Here is a 15,326-nt window from a genome sequence, read left to right on the forward strand (position 1 = left end):
CTTGTTGAGATGATCTTGTGGACCTTGAAGACATTTTGAAAGAAAGAACTGAAAGAGATAGACTCAAACCTTAAAGTTAATAGGTTAGTAACTGATAACTCTCTAATTTATATGTTTTTAGCATCCTTTTTTGTACATATTTTGCATTGTTCATACCTCTAACTCAGCATTTTTAGGTCATTAACTGTAGAAATTCACTTTTAGACCATTTAGGGTGTTGCATTTCTGCATTTGCATATTTTGGATGAAAACAGGTGCTAAAGAGCCAAAAATGGGGGAAAACAAGGACATTCCGAGCATGTACCCGAAGGAGCATATCCTTCCTGCTAGAAATAAACAACCATTTGGATTGATAACCTATTGTACTACAACTGCATAGGGAATTGATACCCTGGGTGAAAACCCAACTATCAATTTGGCGCCGTTGCCATTTGGTTGATTTCATTTTGCTACGTTTAGGATTTCAGCACTTGCTAGATCAAGTTCTTTTGTTTATATTTGGTTCGGATACTGACTTGTTTGCTTTTGCATCGTTTGTTTTGAATCTCAGGTACAACCCGAGCACCCACCCGACCCGTCACTCGATCACCTGGATCGAGTTGATCCGCGTGTACACACTCAGACAACTACCTGTGCTTGCAAACACAATCAAGAGGTAGCCAAAACCTGAGTCCTTTCATCGACAACATCGACATACCTAGGCTCCTCAGACAACAACAATTTCAACCAGAACCAGCTATCATTGAGGAGACGATGAATAATCAGAACGGTCCACCAGCTCCTCAAGCAAGGACCAATATCGGAGCAGGAGATGCTCCAACTACTCACACTCAAAGGAATGGCATTGTGCCACCAGCTGTGCAGAACAACAATTTTGAGATCAAGAGTAGTCTCATCCAGATGATACAAAGTAATAAGTTTCATGGATTGCCAATGAAGGACCCATTGAATCATCTAAAATCAATGGAGTCAGTGAAGATGGATTCAAGCTCAGGCTTTTCCCATTCTCTTTGGGAGACAAAGCACACATCTGGGAGAAATCGCTCCCTAAGGAGTCCATCACCACTTGGGAAGCATGCAAGAAGGCATTCTTGGCCAAATTCTTCTCTAACTCCAGAACCGCAAGGCTGAGAAATGACATTTCCGGCTTTGTTCAGAAGAAAAATGAAACGTTCAGTGAAGCTTGGGAAAGTTTCAAGGGATACACTACCCGATGTCCACATCACGGCTTCAGCAATGCTTCATTGCTGAACACACTTTACAGAGGAGTGGTCCCCAAGATACGAATGTTGCTGGACACCGCAAGCCATGGCAACTTCCTCAACACGGATGTCGATGAAGGTTGGGACCTAGTGGAGAACTTGGCTCAGTCTGATGGCAACTACAATGAGGAATATGAACGCTCTGTGTGATCTACAGGAGAGGAAGATGCCAAGTACAAGAGGGACATGAAAGCCCTCAATGACAAGCTTGACAAGTTCCTCAAGCAGCAGAAGCATGTTCATGCCCTATCAGAGGAAGAGCAGTTTCTACAACAAGATGGGGAGACTATACAGATAGAGGATGTTAACTACATCAACAACCAAGGAGGTTACAACAAAGGGTACAACAACTACAACCAAATCCGATTGTGCCTTACCAAAATCCGATACACAGCCCGATACTGCCAACAAGTTTGTCATCGCTGGATTTACTCTCCCTAATGCATACTGACCTATCCACTCAGAAGACATAAACGATTCACATTAATACAAGATTCAACAATCTTGCTTGTCACCTGTCAGCCAATTTCCAACAATTGCATTTGATGCCTTAGGATCTCGAATTCAGGTTATTACGGATAACTCGGCTTCCACCTCAACAAGTCACACGGAGTCTGCAAATGAGATCGCCTTACGGAGTGGCCGACAATTACCCCCGAGAACAGTACCACTGGACATCACTGAGGACAGCAATGATATAGATGGGGAGGATCTCGGTGAACCGATCGTTTCTGCTGAACCACCAAGCCACTCCCCAGCACAACCCGATGCTCAACCAGATCCATCACCCGACCACACCACTAGGATAGGTGATCGGGTTTACCCTCAGGTAACTCCGCCTCCTGCAGACAAACCAGGAAGAGAAAAGCAAAAAGAAAGGAGATTCATTCCCCCACCTTACAAGCCACCTCTGTCGTTCCCTGGACGATTTTGCAAGGAACTCTTGGAGAAGTACAAAGCACTGTTTGAGAAACAGATGCAGGAACTCGAACTTCGCATGCCCCTTATGGATGCTTTCACCTTGATACCTCCTTACCAGAAATTCCTGAAAGATGCAGTCATGGAGCGAATCAAGCAAGTTCAAAGGATGGTTATACTTAATCATGAGTGCAGTGCCATAATTCAGAAAACTGCCGCACCTAAGAAAATGAGCGACCCAGGATCGTTTACTTTACCTTGCTCTATGGGACCATTGAAGTTCGGAAGATTTCTTTGCGATTTGGGGGCGTCAGTCAGCTTGATGCCACTTACTGTAGCTAATCGTCTCGGATTCGAGAAATTCAAGCCTACAGACATCCAACTGGTTCTGGCTGATCGAACTACGAGGTTTCCAAGCGGAATTTTGGAAGACTTGCCAGTCAAAGTAGGGTCAGTAGACATACCAACCGACTTCGTGGTTTTGGAAATGGATGTGGAGCCAAGGGATCCGCTTATCTTAGGACGACAATTCTTAGCCACCGCAGGAGCAATAATTGATGTAAGGAACAGGAAGATCGATCTGAAGCTCGGGGAAGACCTCACTATGCAGTTTGACATTCGGGAAACTATGAAAAAAGCTACGATAGCTGGGCAAACCTTCTATATAGAGGGATTAGAAAAACTGCACGAGGAGCCATTTGAGGAGATTGCGATAGGGGATTGTTTACAAACGGCACATAAAAATGATGGTTAGGAGGGGTTCATGCATCAAGAAACAGAGCTCTACAAGGAATTGCTTGATACTTCTCTAGATGTCATCGAACCAGAGCTAAGTGAGGACATGAAAGAAGCTGAAAAAGAGGGAGTGATACTCGACAATACAAGCTGGGACGAGTCAGTGGTCAACTCCTACGTCATGTCCTGCAGCTGCTCGACACCAACCAACCCGGACACTAACCCGATCACCCCATCGAGTAGATTGATCGAGCACAACCTCGAGCAGTAACTCCAAACCGCCGACGATTGGTCCGAATCTAAGGCGCCTAAAGTGGAACTAAAATCTCTTCTATTCGGGCTAAGGTACGCTTTCTTAGGCCCTAATTCCACTTATCCAGTGATCGTAAATTCTAGCCTACCTGAAAAGGAATTGAATTTGCTTTGCACCCGATTAAGAAACTATAGGAGAGCAATAGGCTATACTTTAGATGATATCAAGGGTATATCCCCTGATCTTTTCACCCACATGATAAACCTTGAGGATGAATCGTACTCTAGTGTGGAACCTCAGCGTCGGCTAAACCCGAACCTGAAAGAGGTGGTGAAAAAGGAAATTCTGAAGCTGTTCGATGCTGGAGTTATCTACCATATATCAGATAGCACTTGGGTATCCCCGGTGCACTACGTTCCGAAGAAAGGAGGAATCACCGTCGTCAAAAACGAGAAGGACGAGCTGATTCCAACAAGGACGATAACTGGTCATCGAATGTGTATCGACTATAGGAAGCTTAACGTAGCCTCTAGGAAGGATCATTTCCCCCTGCCTTTCATCGACCAAATGCTGGAACGACTCGCTAACCACCCGTACTACTGCTTCCTAGACGGGTATAGTGAATTTTTCCAAATCCCAATTCACCCTGCTGACCAGGAGAAAACTACCTTCACCTGCCCTTACGGTACTTTTGCCTACAGGAGGATGCCTTTCGGTTTGTGCAACGCCCCCACGACTTTCCAAAGGTGCATGACATCTATCTTCTCGGATTTAATAGAAGAAATGGTAGAGGTTTTTATGGATGACTTTTCAGTATATGGAGCTTCTTTCACATCCTGTCTGTCAAACCTCTGCAAGGTGCTGAAAATGTGTGAAGAAACCAATCTAGTGTTAAACTGGGAAAAAGGCCACTTTATGGTCCAGGAGGGAATAGTTTTGGGGCACAAGATCTCAGAAAAGAGGATAGAGGTCGACAAAGCCAAGATCGAAGTAATGGTTCAGCTGCAACCTCCCAAATCAGTGAGAGATGTCAGAAGTTTTTTAAGACACGCAGGATTCTACAGGCGATTCATTAAAGGCTTCTCTAAGATCGCACGACCGTTAACATGACTACTTTGCAAGGAAGCAGAGTTTATTGTCGACAAGGACTGTTTAGATGCCTTCAACAAGATAAAGGAGGCTTTGGTGAGCGAACCAATAGTTCATGCTCCTAATTGGGACCATCCCTTTGAGATTATGTGTGACGCGTCAGATTACGCTGTGGGAGCGGTACTAGGTCAGAGAATAGATAAAAAGCTCCACGTGATCTACTACGCCAGCAGAACCATGGACGATGCCCAGACGAGGTATGCGATAACTGAAAAGGAACTCCTTGCTGTGGTTTTCGCGTTTGAAAAGTTCAGAAGCTACTTAGTCGGTTCAAAGGTAATTGTCTACACGGATCATGCTGCCCTACGGTACATCTACTCAAAAAAGGACACCAAACCTAGGCTCCTCAGATGGATCCTTCTTCTGCAAGATTTCGACATAGAAATCCTGGATAAAAAAGGAATTGAAAACGGGGTAGCTGACCATCTGTCCAGGATGAGAATCGAAGATCCACTCCCAAAAGAAGACTCAATGCCCGAAGAAAGACTGATGCACATCGCCTTCTTGGAGGAAATGAGCCACACGATCAGACACACGATAGCTTACTCGATCCCCGAGTCAGCAAGGTCGATCGAGTTCATGGCAATCGAGTCGGCTAAGCTCCCATGGTACTCAGACTTCGTGAACTACTTGGTGTGCGGGGAAATTCCTAAGGACTAATACGCTCAAAGAAAGAAGAAATTCTTCAAGGATGTCAACAACTACTACTGGGACGAACTCTATCTCTTCAAGAAAGGGACGAATGGCCTGTTCAGACGATGTATAGTAGACGAGGAAGTCCAAGGAGTACTAGAGCATTGTCATGGGTCCGCCTATGGAGGACATTTTGCCACCGTCAAAACAGTCCAAAAGATACTCCAAGCTGGTATTCGGTGGCCAACAATGTTCAAGGACGCACAACTCTTCATAGCAAAATGTGATTCGTGCCAGAAAATGGGTAACATAGGTCGACGAAATGAAATGCCTCAACAGCCGATCTTAGAAGTCGAAATTTATGATGTCTGGGGAATAGACTTCATGGGACCCTTCAACCCACCCTCGAATGGAAACATAAACAGCCCATTCTAGTGGCAGTCGATTATGTCTCGAAATGGGTAGAAGCAATCGCCAACCCGACGAATGATCACAAGGTCATAATGAAGATGTTCAAAAGCATCATTTTCCCGAGATTTGGAATCCCAAGAGTAGTAATCAGTGATGGAGTAACCCACTTCATTAACAGGGTTTTCGATGGATTGTTGAAAAAGCACGGAGTAGAGCATAAAGTCGCGATAGCTTATCACCCGCAAACCAGCGGACAAGTGGAAGTAAGCAACAAACAGATCAAAGCGATACTATCCAGAATCGTGGGAATCACAAAAAACGATTGGGTATTCAAGCTAGATGATGCGCTATGGGCCTATAGGACCGCCTATAAAACTCCGATTGGGCGGACACCTTTCCAGCTCCTCTACAGAAAAAACTGTCACCTTCCGGTCGAGGTTGAATACAAAGCAATGTGGGCGACCAAGCTGCTAAATTTGGACATACGGACTGCCCAAGAAAAGAGAGTAATGGATCTCCATGAACTCGAGGAGATACGGCTGGAGGTTTATGATAATTCGAGGATCTACAAGGAAAGAACCAAGGCTTTTCATGACAAGAAGATTCGACACAAAGATTTAAAAGATGGAGACAAAGTCCTTTTGTTCAACTCGAAGCTTCGGATATTCCCTAGGAAGCTCAAGTCTAGATGGTTAGGACCTTTCGAAATTAAGGAAGTTCTTCCTTATGGAGCAGTCACTCTGCTAGGTAAAAGTAAGAATGAATTCACTGTGAATGGGCAAAGAGTAAAGAAATACATGGAAATTGAGAGCATAGAGGTGGAATCATCTCTGCGCCTCGACGATCCCGCACCAGTCTAAGACGAATTGAAAGTCAAGCTTAGGGACTATAAACAAGCTCACTTGGGAGGAAATCCCAAAGGCAGGTCTGTAAATATGATTTCTATTTTTTTCATTTTGTGTTTTCCGTCGCACTACCCGATTCCCTACCCGATGAGCTACGCGATCCCACCCTCAATCAACCCCTCGGATGCTGGTCCGAGTAAGTCGTCCGTGCGCATTTCTGAGCTCTCTGACGAGCAAACACCGGCACTTGCTGAAGCCGGAGACGACCCAAGCTACACGTTGGCGAGTATGGAGGTTGCTGCAACCTCGTTCTTCACCAACCCATGAGGTAACACTTTCATCCAATCCTTGTAAATAACATTGCATTTAGTTTATTTCATTTTGTGTGGTTTTGGATTCTTTTTCCAATTTTTATTTACACAAAGACTGTGTAATTTAAGTTTGGGGGAGGGTCCTAGAATGTATTTAACATTGTGTTTTATTTTCTTAATTTTCTTATTTCTAATCTTTGCATGCTAATATTATTCATTTGAGTCTGCATCTATTTGCATTAAAAAACAAAAAAAAAATTTGAAAATTAAAAAAAAAAAAAAAGAGTGTTCATGTAGTTGCATTTACATATTAGGATTGAGTCTAGTTTGTTTCATATAGGATTGTTGCATTTGCATCTTAGGGGACAATGATTAAAACTACCTTGTTTAAAATCAAACCTTAGGATTGAAGCTACAGCCCTTAGTCACAGTTCATTATTGCTAGATCAATCTTTGGAAAAAAATGAAAAATCTTTGCTAAGAACCTTGTGTCTTTTGAATGCTTCCTCCACTTGCTTGAACATTAGAACATCTTTATATTATTGGATTTAATTTGAACTTTAATTGTCTTGCTTATGGAACTTGAATACTTGCTCATGGTAACTCTAAACTCGGGTTAGCACTCTATTTTTACCAATCTTTTCGTTTAACCCGATTCATTTGTCCTACCCATGAACCCAAACTTTTCTTTCAAACCTTGTTGTGAATTGTTGAGTGAGGCCTCTTTCATTGTGCTATAGGTTGTGAAACCTTGAGAGTATTGAGAATTACAAAGAACTATAGGCCTCTTGATTTAGCTAAGTTAGAATTTGAACTAGTTAATAGACTAAGTTTTGAAAGATAGGTGGTTAGAATGTTTATTTGGGGTTGGGTTGTGGAATAAAAAAAAGAGGAAGAAAAAGTCCCTAAGGTTAGAGTCAATTAGCTCTAAATCTCTAAAAAAAAAAGAGAAAAGCTCTTGCTATAGTCTCCTAGAAAGAAAAAAAAAATATATATATTCATATTAGGAGTTTAGCAAAGAAAGAAAAGAGAAAAAAAAAAAAGAGAGAGCTAGAAGTTTAAAGTCTAAAAGTCTAAACCTTAGAGAATATATAAAAAAAAAAAAATCAAGGATGTGGGTAGTTTAATTCTAAGAACTTAAAGAGATAGACTCAAAGCTTAAAGTTAATAGGTTAGTAATTGATAACTCTCTAATTTACATGTTTTTATCATCCTTTTTTGTACATATTTTGCATTGTTCATACCTCTAACTTAGCATTTTTAGGTCATTTACTGTAGGAATTCACTTTTAGACCATTTAGGGTATTGCATTTCTGCATTTGCATATTTTGGATTAAAACAGGTGCTAAAGAGCCAACAATGGGGAAAAACAAGGACAATCCGAGCATGTACCCGAAGGAGCCATCGAGCTGCAAGAATAAGTCCGAACCACAACATGATCAAGGAGGATCCGAGAGCATGAAGAACAACCCGAAGATCCACCCGAAGAGTAACCCGACTTCACCCTCGTGTACCCCATCGAGTAGACCATCAGGCAGGTCTGGGAAGCTAGGTCAAAAGGGTTTCCATATATAAACCCCCTCCTCTCCTAGCTCGCAAGGGAGCACACCGCAGACCCTCAAACCAGAGAGCGAGAGCTTCTGTGAGAGAACTGAGCGACTCAAACATTTTTCTTTTCGTTTTGCATTTTTATTTTCATAGTTTTTATAGTTTTCTTAGATTTCTATCTTGTACTCTTTCTACTCTACTATATCTTTTAATACAATGCAAGTTTCATTCATTTTTGTTATTTTGTTCCTTGTTATCATGTCCGAGTAGTGTAGTAAAATTTCTAGGGATAGGATAGATGATTTTGTGTTCTTGATCGGTTAGGATGCCTTAGTTTGATTGTAAATGATTGATAGATTTCCTTCTAGGTTGGTGTTCTTAATGCTGTCAACAGACCGAGTGGTTGAGATTAGATCTAGGGCGTTTCAGCGACCGAGAGGTGTAGATGAGATGCGTGAATTAGCCAATGCTAGAGGTTTACTTGACTCTGAGTAAGGGATTAGATGAGTTTGAGTTCATTGACAATAATGAATCGTTCTTAATGCCTGCTTGTTCATATTGCTAGTGCGAGAGTGTGGTAAGTGATCAAGGTTGATTTTTGCTAGTGCGAGAGTGTGGTGACAAGGTTTTAGAGATTCATTGTCTAGGACATAATTGCTTGAGGCATGTAAGGCATATGTACTGGTCTAGAATACTTAGGATTCGATTACCCCATCCTTAGGAGCTTTCGTATTTTATTTGTTTACATTTTCTTTACTTACTCGACCACTTACTCGATCAGGTACACGATAACCTGCATTGAGTAATACCTCGAGCTGTTCATATCTCATTTGCTTACTCGATCACCCCACTCGCTCCTGTACTCGACTGCTTGCATCGAGTTTAGGTCGTGTGGTTTCTTTGTTTATATTCCTTTCTTTTATTTATTTTAGGACTGTTAGAACAAAAACCCTATCTGCTTGGTTTGACTTGTATTGTCCTGATCATATCCTTCCTGCTAGCAATAAACAACCATTTGGATTGCTAACCCTTTGTACTACAATTGCATAGGGAATTGATACCCTGGGTGAAAACCCAACTATCAGTAACCCAAAAACCAAAAGAACTAAGCTTGAGCAAGAAGATGAACTTGAGAGAGATTTTAAGCAAGATTGTGATTGTTTAAAGCAAATGAGAGTGTGAGAAGCATAGAATCGAGTCTACCTCTATATAGAGAGGCTAAGGGGACAAAGAGACAAGGGTGGAGCGGTTTTGTCAATCAAATTTGAATTGGGAATCTTTGACTCTATTTTTCTGCAACTCGACCCCACCACTCAACCCCACGTGGTCGAGTGCTTGACCAAAATTCGAAATTCGAACTCCTTTCTCCCTCCACTCGATCGTACAAGAGAAATTGGAACCGAGTGGGTTTGGGCTTTGGTTCTGCTCGATCAAGTACCTCTCGTGGGCCGGTCGAGTTGATTGCCGAATCCATTTTTACAAGCCCAATTTTCTCCAAAACCATCTACACTCTCATAAAATGGCCTGCCCAACACAAACATAAAGAAAAGAAATCAAAACTACAAGGGAAATTAAACATATGTACAATGATACCTTAGGGACTTCCTCCCTAGTGAGCTTGTTTAAAGTCACTAAGCTTGACTTTTGATGCCTTGTCAGGCTTGGTTTGGATACCAAGGAGGTGATGAAATCCTCCCTGGTACCTCTTGATCACTGTGGTGTTCTTCCTTGATCACTACCTCCTTAAAACTTGAACTTTGTTTCTTCTTAATCTTGAGCCTTGGTCTTGCCTTCTTGAAAGACCTCTTGTTGAGTTGCACTTGGAGATCATTCACTAGACCAGTTAATTCTTGAACTGAACCCTTGAGCTTTTCAACTGATTCCTCATTAGAAGAGAGCTTAGCCTTTGAAGTTTCCTCTTCACTTGAGATCTCATGATCTCTCTTGTCATTGAGAACAAAAGGCTGATAAGAGGAAACTTCAAAGGAAACTTCCTTATCAAACCTTCAGCTATGATCAAGAATCCCTCCTTAACATTAATTACAGCTCCATCAGTAGCTAGGAATGGTCTTCCAAGGATAATAGGGTCTTCCAGCTCCTTATCCATATCTATTATGAGAAAATCTGTAGGAATCCTAGCCTTGCTCAACTTGACTGGAAAAATTTCCAATTTTCCAACCACATCTCTATTGGATCCATCAGCTAGACTTATGTAGAGGTTGCTAGACTTGAGTTCAGTATGCCCAAGCTTATGTGCTATTGATTAAGGAATCACACTGATAGATGCTCCCAAGTCACACAAGCACTTGTTGAAGTGTAGATAGCTAAAGGAGCAAGGCAAATTGAATGGACCAGGATCTTTAAGTTTAGTTGGGATAATGACTCCCTCAATCTCCTCAAGATCCTTTTCATCCTGCTTTTGAGCTCTCTTCCTTGATATCTCAAGTAGCATGCCTTGGTAGAGACGATATGGGGTATACTATTCCAAAGCAGGTCCTCTCTCTTCTTCCTTGAATGCTATGAATACCTGTTCCTTTAAAGCCATCACTTCCTTCCTTTCAATGACTTCCTTTTGTTGTAAAGCCATCACTTCCTTCCTTTCAATGATTTCCCTAAGTTCCTTCAGCTTTTGTGCCTTGAAGCGTCCTGGGAATGGCAAAGGAGGTTTGTAAGCAGGGGGAATGTACTTAACAGGCTTTACAGCTTCTGTGGCAATAACTCGTTCAGCCACTCGATCAGTACTCGGTCGTGTGTGTGGTCGAGCATCTGGTCGAGTGCTTTGCCGGCTTCAGTTTTCTGTGCAGAACCTTTACTATGGGCATCAATAAGGGACAAATCCTCCCCAGCTTGGTCTTCACTGTCCTCAGTGACAGTTTCTTCATATAAGTGAACAGCTTTTGCAATAAACTCCCTTGGATTTTGAATGGCCTTTCCAGGATGTTGATTAGGCTTTGGAGCTGAAGTAGAGGCAATGTTGCTCTCCATGTACTTCACTCTAGAGTTCAGACTTTCAAACTTGATATTGAGATCAGTATACTGAGAAGGTATCTTTTGGTTCAGCTCAGCAAACTTCTTTGCATCCTCAATCTGCCCATTAGCTTGCCCAAGCAACATTTGCTGCATCATTTCTCTCAAATCTGGTTCTTGGCCTTGGTTAGTCTGAAATCCTGGAGGGGGACACATTGGGGCCTGAAAACCATTGTGTTGCTGCTTGGGTGCATAGTTATTTTGTTGTGGGGGCTATTGTGGTGGATAGATTTGATCTTGAGCAATGATTTTCACTGCTAGGAAAGGAAATATGATGGCTGATAGAATCACAGAGACCCTTTCATTTTCGAACATCATTCCAAAGATTTTCTCTATTATGCCTCATTGGATTAGTTCTTATGTGATCGCAGATGAGTTGTAAACATTTGGTATCTTTGTTGGTTAATATGAAGTTGACGTTGAGCCAAAAAATATATATATATATATACTATCAATTACAATAGTTTTCTAAAAAACATGATAGATTAACACAAATAGATGTAAAAATATTAAAACACATAGTTTCTCAAAACAGCTTGTTCCAATGTCGGAGGAGATAAAGAGAATGATAAAAGTAGAGCAGTTGAGAAGAGGAGAAGAGGGTAAGAGGTGGCGGTGATGATATAGGAGGTGGTGGTTGTTACGGAAGTGACAATGATGAGGGTGGAGAAGAGGTGATGGAGGAGGCGGTGATTGTTATGATGTTGATGAACTCGGCAAAGTGGATTTGTGTTGGTGGTGGTGAATTTTGTGATAAAGCTTTCAATTGGAAAAAAAAGGTGAGAGAGGTTTTTGTGTTTTGATAACAGAGAAAAATAAATGAACGAGTAGGAAGAAAATCAAAGATAAATGAAGAGAGAGTAGGTAATTTACGAAGGAGATGTATGTAATTTACTAAGCTCGTCTTTAACGCCCGTGAACCAAAATCCCGTTTTGGGATGTGCATCGATCGATACAAGGTTCGTTTCTCTAGGACAACTTAAGTGAAACGCTGGTTTTGTTGCATTTTCAGGTTTGGGAACCGTAAGATCGGGTATAAAAGGGGAATACTCGACGTCTAGGATTATTTAGTCTCTTTTTTTCGTTTTCCACAAAGTTTAGAAAAAGGAGAAAAGTTTTATAAGAGTTCTTGAGGAGCTCTAAGCTGCTTCTTGCTAGGAGGCTATTTTCATGGGTTTTAGAATCAGATTCATCTTTTTCAAAGGTGAGTGCGTGACCATGACTGATCTAAGCGATTAGATATTTGTTTTATGTGATTTTGGTTGTTGATTGCCTGTGTGGTGTTCGTGGCCTTTGGAAGGAGTTTCTTGCAACACGGAACCGAGAGGAGTTAGAGGAGATCGTGTTCGGGGATGCTCTGTGCGAATGTATCGGTCAATGGAGTTAGGGATATGATGGAGACGAAAGATGTTGTGTCGATCAATGCAAGGAATGCATCGGTCGACACAGGAGGCGTTGCATCGGTCGATGCAAGGAGTGCGTCTGTCAACGCAAGGGCGCAGTGACGACGCATGTGTTCAGATTTTTCTTGTTTGCTTGTTTCTTTGTGTATTGACTGTGTTTGTCTTTTCGCTTGTGTGTATAGTCGAGTAGATGGGAATATCACCTCACTGAGTGTTTATGATAATACTCACCCATCTCAATTGTTGTTTGTGGTGCAGGTAAAGGCAAAGTGTGATCGTGAAATCAAGAGGATGAAGAAGAGGAAGTTCTAGAGACTCAGTTGTTTGTTCTATGCTGTTGTTAGGTTGCTAGAATGGAATGATGTAGTTTAGAACAGTTGTTTAGGTTGCTGGCTATTTGATTTATGATGTTTGCTTCAGAATTATTGGTTTAGGATTTGTAGACATCTTTTATATTGGTTATTTATTCTATTGAGGTATTTGTTGGATAATTGTTGGTTTAATGTTGGTATTTTCCGCTGTTTGATTTGAATGTTGTTAGGTTGTTAGTGAGTATGTTGTCACTAGTTAATTTTTACTTGATTTGGATGTGGTATGGGGTACTACTATTTTGGTTTCGACCCATGATTGGTACTACTATTTTGGTTTGGGTGTGGTATCAAATTCATTAACTAGAATTTCGGTAAAGTTTAAAAGAAAAACCCAACAAAACATGTATTGACCCATGATCTGGTATTACAAATTGATGTGATCATGCTTAGAGATCTTAATATTCCAAATTTACAATAGTGATTTGTGTTAATATTAGTGTTAATATTATTAACATTATTGCAGTTATTGGTATAACTTGTTAGTATATATTAACTTTATATGTGAAAATTACAATTAGATTATGTATATGTATATTGTCAATATTATACACTTAGTATTGTTTATATAGTGAATATTGTATATATAAAAAATAAGTTTTAGTCAATTAAATCGTTTGTTATTGTGTCCTAAGATTTCTGTAACAATAAATAGAATATACTAAATAATTTCATTAAATAATTTCAAAAATATTACTCTATTATTCTATAAACAAATATATACTTTTCTTTTGTTAGTTATTTGATTAATTGAAACGCAATAATAGAGTAATTCACGTACCACTATCACGGGATCTATGCCTACCGAATAAATCTTGTGTTTGGTTGCTAGGATAAACCTAAACATTATCTTGTGGTTGTTAATGAACGCCTTGTCGTCGAAAAGAGTGTTCCATTGCTTCGTTACGGCTCTGAAGCGAACGAGAACTTTAGGTGGGACACGTGAGAGTATCTCTTCGATCAACTCCCATGGAAGATTCTTCACATGCGCCACCTCTTTACCTTTTTTCTTCGGATGTGTCATCACTTTACCTCACTTAGGGTTTTCGTTTAGTTTCTATCTTTTTATTTTTTAGGTTCTATCATATATATTGAAAGGAGTATATTAAAAAAATTAACATCACATTTTTTAAATATTTATGTGATGAACAAACAAAAATAAATTCATCAAACCAAAAATGTGTAGGTTATGACTTTCGTCCACTATTTTCGTTTACAAAATGTATTACTTTTCGTTATATTTATTTAGTTATTATTTAATTTTTGTTTAGATACAGTATATTTTATTTACAACAAGAAATTAATTTCCTAAACAAGTTACCATATATATATATATATATATATATCCATGCATGGATAGATAACTATAGAGAGAAGAGCAGGTTCCTGATTGTTGTGGTGTTTTCGGTGGGACTATAAAGAGAGCCAACTGCCAAGGGTAAGCTAGTGGCCTTTCGCTTGAGTAACTTATCGATGAGGCTGAAGCTAATTCAAAGGATGCAGCTTTGCAAGTAGCTTTAGCACATGTATGTATTTTTTATTATGGTGTTTGATTGGTTTTCTGATATATCGATGAGAGTAAGAAGTAAGAGCACACAATGTGTTAAAAGGAGAAAATATATTACACTCATGGTTATAATGTTACCACTTATATTCTCTTATGTACATAAGAGATTTCCTAAACTAAGATAATATAAATATAAACAATATATTTAGATAAATGTAAATATTCCTCAACTATATCATCTAGATCTTCATAATTTACATATTTTTGGGCAATCATCTCAACGGTCGATATTTTGGTTTGATCTCCAGTTCTTAATATCCCAATATCCCCGGCAAACTCATAAGTGGTAACACGTATGAGATTGGGAAAGTCTTCAAAATAACATCTTTATACCCGGCCGTCGAGTCATCATCGACGTTTATACCCGTTCGTAGGGTCATCATCGACGTTTATACACGGTCGTATGGTCAAAGCGGCTATAATACCCAGCCGTTAGGTCATCGACGTTTATACCCAATCATCAGGTCAAATGCTTGGAAAATACATCTTTCGTAGTTGTGTATCTCCATCGATTTAAAATCACAAGTTTGCATTGTTCTTCTTCTTGTTCATGAAGAAACTTGTATAGTCGTGGTCTAATTCAAATTCATCATCACCGGATCAGCATCGTATCTCTCGAAGTCATCGTCATGGCTCCATCTTTTTCGTAGTAAAACAAAGAAACCACATGACGATAGGTAGAGTAGCACAAACACGTGATATTATGCCCAAATCTCTTATACAAGAGACAAACATCATTCTTCTTCTTCTTCTTCTTTTTTTCTTTAGAAAATCCAAAGACATAACCAACCCAATATGCTCGATTTCTTAACGAGAAGGAAGAAAAAAATCAAAAGAGTGAAGCTTGCATAAGAACCAAGCAATAATAGGTTAAAAAAATTAGGAATTTTTCTTTC

The 15,326-nt window shown here is 40.2% G+C and overlaps 1 non-coding gene across 1 annotated transcript; it reads right to left on the reverse strand.

Moving 5' to 3' along the window:
• Window positions 1-1,124: 1,124 nt before the first annotated feature.
• LOC147949984 (small nucleolar RNA R71) lies at window positions 1,125-1,231 on the reverse strand. The gene has a single exon (XR_015565051.1). It is a non-coding gene; the product is annotated as a small nucleolar RNA R71 (small nucleolar RNA).
• Window positions 1,232-15,326: the final 14,095 nt, after the last annotated feature.

The sequence above is a fragment of the Camelina sativa genome, chromosome 1 (assembly GCF_030686135.1).
Source record: "Camelina sativa cultivar CO46 ecotype springtype chromosome 1, ASM3068613v1".
NCBI lineage: Eukaryota > Viridiplantae > Streptophyta > Magnoliopsida > Brassicales > Brassicaceae > Camelina > Camelina sativa.